The 6,085-nt window shown below is 33.7% G+C and overlaps 1 long non-coding RNA gene across 1 annotated transcript; it reads left to right on the top strand.

The window, feature by feature from the left end:
• The first annotated feature begins 481 nt into the window (after positions 1–481).
• LOC117177552 lies at positions 482–4,008 on the top strand. The gene is made up of 3 exons (XR_004467708.1): positions 482–535; positions 3,664–3,779; positions 3,860–4,008. It is a non-coding gene; the product is annotated as an uncharacterized LOC117177552 (long non-coding RNA).
• The last annotated feature ends 2,077 nt before the right edge of the window (positions 4,009–6,085 follow it).

Below are 6,085 nucleotides of genomic sequence, written 5' to 3'. Positions count from 1 at the left end.
CTATTTAAATGACCTGCATAAGTGAGTACGATTACCTGGATTATTTTTTATTAAAAGTTTAATTGAGCCAAGTTACTTCGAATGGCAAGTGGATGACTGCAAAACACACGTGCAATACAAGTACATTACATTAAATCAGACATGGACCTGCTTCGAAGTGGATTACTTTGAAAGAGTGTAATTACGGCGGATGAAAATTGAATTATACTGGATTACTTTCATTCGTCGGATTACTAGTTCGGATAACCAAACAGTCCTATGAATCATCAGAGTTGTTTCCCCTCGGTTAATTATTATATTTAAAATTTATATTATGTTTCAGGGACGTTGAACAACTGTCTTCCTGGAAATGATTTGGGAAATATTTTCTCTTTGAATGAGGATTTGGTACTTTCCAGACAGATTTCGCCTGGCAATTTGACCAGTGGATTCGTGTGGGATTTTCATGTTGAGCCACCAAAATTCTATTTTCACGATGCTATGACACTTCAAATCGTATCCTTCCCTTATAATATACAACTAGGAACTATTTTGCGTAAGTTTTAAATAACAAATTTTCGTTTCAGGTAAAAAATGCTGTATTCTAAGTCAAAGAATAATTATTTTCGAAAATTTCGTGTTCCCGGTCCTTTCCAAAAATTACCTGTTCTAAGGAAAAATTATAATTCTTAAAAAAAACTTACTCCAGACAACATGATTTTCAACAAAGCAATTTAATTTTTGAACAAAAAAAAAAAAAAAACGATTCATCCACAAAAGAGACGTAATTTTGAGCAAAAAATATGAATTTCGAAACCAAAATTTTCTACCCAAAAAGAACAAGTTTCAACTAAAAACTATAAAGTTTCAACCGAAAATACAGTTTTTAAAGTAAATTTTTTATAGAAAGGACCTTCTTCGCTTCGCTGCGAATAGAACGACAAAACTTCCGATTTCAGGTCCGGTGTTTTCCCTTAAGCTTCTGGTTAATTGGAAGGAGAAACTTTTTTAGAAATACACGCAATATTTTTCCAGGTGATAAGTATTCAAATTTTTCGAGGAATCTGTATTATCTTAAGAGAAGAAAATACATCCTCAAAGTTTTTTCAGGCTAGATAAAGCTATGAATTAAAATTTATTAAACTTATTTTTTTTTAAATTATCTTCTCCGTCGCTCTGCTGGAGAATCAAATCACAGAAATCCCAAATGCCGGTCAGGTGCTTTTCCCTTAAGCGACTAAAGAGGTCGAAAGAAGAATCCTTTTTTAGAAATTTACGCATTATTTTGACAGGTGTACGTACTCAAATTTATCGAGGAATCTGTATCATTTTTTTAATTGATCTGCTATATCATCAGAGATTGTACCTTACCGACAGTAGATCAACCCTCCAAACCATGAAGGCAGAAAATCTACAAAATATCAATCAAGTTAAGAATCTTCAAAAACAGTAAATGCTAAGCATCTTAAGAAGACTCAAAAATTTAGCAAAGAAAATTTTGGTAGATAGTTTTTGGTAGATTGTGTAGATCTTCTGCCCTCATGGTTTGGAGGGTTGATCTACTGTCGGTAAGGTACAATCTCTGATGATATAGCAGATGGATTTAAAAATAATTACTTGTACCATTAACAACTAGCTAAAAATTAGCGTTATTTTCTTGAATTAAGAGTTCTTATTCCGATCCCTCTAATAGCTTAATTGGGAAAGCACCTGACCGGAAATCAGAAGTTTTTTGGTTCGATTCCCAATGGAGTGAAGATGGAGTAGGAACTGTTTTTCAAGAAAGAATATTAATCTGCATCATCATCGGAAAATAACTCGATTTCTTAACGTGTTTTCAGGCTAGATGGAGTTATGAAAAGTACCTGACCGGCAATTGGAAAATCTGTGGTTAGATTCCCAGCGAAACGAAGCAGATCTTTTCTTTAGAAAAAATATAATTTAAAAACTTAAAAATTACTTCTTAATGTAAACTGAAAATACTTGAAGAATTCCTGCAAACTCCTGTAAGAAAAATAAGAATCTAACGACCAAATTTGGACCACAACGAACTTTTTATTATTTTCGACCGAAAATTATTTCAAAAAACTGGGAAAATATTGCACGCATTTCTGAAAAGGGATTATTCTTTTGATTTTTCTATTAGCTTAAGGGAAAAGCACCCGATAGATCCATCTAGTCTGCAAAGACATTAGGATTTCTGTTCTTCTCTGAAGATAATACAGATTCCTACACAAATTTTAATAAGTTACACCTGGAAAAATAGTGCTTGTATTTCTGAAAAACGGTTCTTCTCGACCGGATTACTCTCAAAATACCGTATAGAAATTGTTAGTGGAAAAAAATAATTTTTATCCAAATGAAATGATTTTTAACCATAGTTAAATTTTCAATTAAAAAATAGTTAAATTTGGAGTTTAAAAAAGTAATTTTTAATGACAAAAATCGGAATTTCATGAAAATAATAAAATACTCAACGAAACAATATTATTTTGAAACTAAATAGTTGCATTTTTAGCCAAAAAATATGGAACTTCTACGATAACTAGGAAAAAAAGATTTTAATTACAAATTGAAAACAGTTGAATTAATAAAAAAAAACGAATTTTCAATCAAACTGTTGAAGCCTCAACGTAAAAAAATTAATTTTCAACTAAACAGTTGAATTTTCGTCTATGAAAGATGAAGTTTATAATTAAAATGATAAATTTTTGTACCAAAAAGGCGAATTTTCAACAAAACAGTTGAAATATTAATCAAAGCAGATTTTTCAAGCAATACGATTTCTACTAAATAATAGCATTATTAACCAAAAAACAATTGAAATTGTTTAAATATTTTTTTAAATTTATGTATTAACTTGAATCGAGATGAAATATAAATAAAAATTTACAACAACTAATTTAAAACAACTAATTTTTTTCAAATGAACTAATTTTTCCAAGAAAGATGAAATTTATAATTAAAATAATAAATTTTCGAACCAGAAAGACGAATTTTCAACAAAATAGTTGAAATATTAATCAAAACAGATTTTTCAGGCAATATAATTAAAAATATCAACCAAATAATTAAATTATTAACCAAGAAGGATAATTTATCATTCTTGACGGCAATTATGTGTTCCAAAATATAATTATTTTTCTTTGCATTATGTCATAATCACTAAAAATTTTCGGGGCAACCATAGGGGATAAGTTAGGCAAAACTGTCGCGCTAGCGGTGAGGTACTTGCTGCACTTCGATGTGTTGTGGCGTCTGCTTCAGATTCGAGGCACTGGTTACCCCAAACTTACGAAGATCAGTCTGTCCGCCACGTGGGTGCTATATTTACCTAAGCAGCGCAAGCGCGGAACTATGCCGCAAGCGTTGCATGTGCAGAACGACTCGATTATACTGTTTGATAAACGGTTTGGCCTGTTCGGGGTAATGATTGTCTCAAATCAGTGCAGCCGTTCTACGAAACAGAAGTGACGCTGTTCACTGTGCGATTGGCGCAGCAATTGCACGTGTTGGGTGAGCAGCTCTACCAAACTTCTCTCCATGTATATTTATTTACAAAATTTTGCATTATAGTTGAGAAATTCCGTGGACAACCCTTGGCTTAGGCTCTTTGTTTATGAATAACTTAAGTGGACATGTCGGTTTTTATAATTTAACTCACAATTAAACACTTTTTTTTAGATGAAAGAAGGGAAGTCGTCATTGACTTGAGAGCACATGGTATACATGGCCTTCCGGGTCGTCCTGCAATTGATATCAGAGGTTGTCTCTGGGTGCCCCTTTATGGAGGTTCGAGAGTAAGAATTCACTCTCTTTTAAAATACGTATTTCTAAAAATAAAACTTTAAATGAAAAATGATGTTTTAATTTTCCCTAGGTCATTGAAATTGATCCACATACTAGAAGAGTTCTTCGATCTGTAAACATACCTGCAGCCAGAGTCAGTGCGTGCACTTTTGGAGGTTCTGAATTGGATACTTTATATGTTTCGACAATAGGATATGGTTACCAAGATCCTCGAGAACGACGTCCAGAGAACGATTTGGGTGGTCATATCTTCGCTGTCTATGAGCTTGGAGTGCAGGGCAGGCCAGCAAGACACTACAGATTGAATGAAAGTCACATAAATCACAACTGATTTGTCAAATTCGAGACTCCTCAAACAAATACAGAATATGGTTTCCTTACAAATTACTAAACTATGTATTTTATTATTTTAAAGTAAGTAATAAAGAAAAATCCTATATTTGGATTGAAAGTTTTAATTATTTATTTATTTATTCACCAAATTCATCACATTCAAAAAAGCATCAATTTATTTATTTTATATCAATGAACGGTCAAAGCCTTTTCTGCATAAAAACCTATCAATTGAAAATAACACTCAACCCAAGTAAAAACAATTTGAAATATTTATATCACCGCGATTATAAATCGCAAAGTGGAGGAAAGGGTTTTGAACTCGTTCCAGCTTAATATTTTGTTCGAGGTAATGCGGAGGCCAGATGATAGAGGCCAGTTAGACCAGCCCCCGCTTCTATCTTAATTTTCGGTCTTGGTATATTCCCAACACTTGTGCACGGGCTTTTTAAAAATAAAGATCAAAACATCGACAACAGTAATTTGTTGATGGTGAATTTTCTCTTGAGACAATTTTCTCTTTGATATTTTTATTTAGTTTTACCGATTACTTGTATCGACCTCTCCTTCTTTCGAATTCACATCGAGAGATTTTGGGTCGTTCGACGATTTAATGTGCCCTGTTCAGAAAGTTGGTACCGAGTATGCACATCGGTACAAATTCTGGTAGGACGATGACCCGGAATCGAACTAATCTATTAGACACAACTAAATAAAAAGAGACTTTGTCTACCACATGAGGTTTCGAATTGTCGTTAAATTGAAGCTCACTATTTTCCAAGCTAAATCCCTGAATCTTAAAATAGTTCTCCAGCACAAACTCTCTGGACACATAATTGTCTCTGGTCTCAGCGTCTACAATCGCTCTAAATTGAAAAATCCTCATTTTTCTGTTTGAAAGGCTGTGCTTTTAAATGGAAGCTAATTTTATAAACAGTCGTCCACTCTGTGCAAATTAGGGTGCAATATTTGCGGGCGGAGTTTCTTATGGTGTTCCTAACAATGATTAATGATATTTGCTTTTCAAAATCACGTCTGACTAAAGTGCCTCTTAGTGCTCAAACATCTGTTTCTAAAAAGAGTATTTTAGCGCAACTTGGACATTTTACTAATTTCCAAAATGACCTTCAACATTCACTTTTACAAAAGAAAACAATTTGATTATCCTTTCGCAATTTCTTTAAAACCGACACACTTTTTTTCTATTGCTAACTAAATGAGTTCCCATAAGAATGGGTAAAAGATCTAGTGGATAGTTTTACGAACGAGCGTCATTTTTAGGGTCCCCAGGATCCCAATTTTGTTACATTTTCCAAATACTGAAAATTTCATAAAATGTGATATATTTAATTTTGAATGGACAGGATATCACATCCAGCCATTCATTCAAATCTACTGGCTAACAAGATTCCGGGAAGATCTATCGGTATTCCGAAAATTCCAAGAGCCGAACGCAGTAACCTTGCTCCTAGTAGTGCTTTGCGTTGACTGATAGTGATACTTCGTTCCAGTGATCCCAGATTTAAAATGAGGTACACTCCAAAACATGGGATCGTCTATCTCCCACCTCATTTCTGGTAGGAGACGATGTACATGACTGGACTGCGCGCGCAACCCATTTCTCCTCTTCTGAATTTGAAAACTCGAACGTGCACGATTGACGGTCGGAACACTTGGGCGGCTCTATTTATATCTCTATCTGCTTTGCAGTAAAATCAAGAGATTAAGATTTTAATATTTCCAGATTTCGATGCTGGTGATTCTCATGATTTAAATACCTTGCGGGCCTCTTTATATGCGTGTATTTTGAGGTTACGTTACTTCAAGTATAAAAAATAAATTATATAAATATTAATACTCATAAATATATACGAGGGTGGATTGATAAGTTTCCGGCCTGACCAAGAGATGGCGCCACTAGGCCTACCTTGAGGTGGCGTTCTATAGTACCATCCTTAGATAG

Source organism: Belonocnema kinseyi, chromosome 7, assembly GCF_010883055.1.
Source record: "Belonocnema kinseyi isolate 2016_QV_RU_SX_M_011 chromosome 7, B_treatae_v1, whole genome shotgun sequence".
NCBI classification, from domain to species: Eukaryota; Metazoa; Arthropoda; class Insecta; order Hymenoptera; family Cynipidae; genus Belonocnema; species Belonocnema kinseyi.
This window is presented reverse-complemented; position numbering and strand designations above follow the sequence as displayed.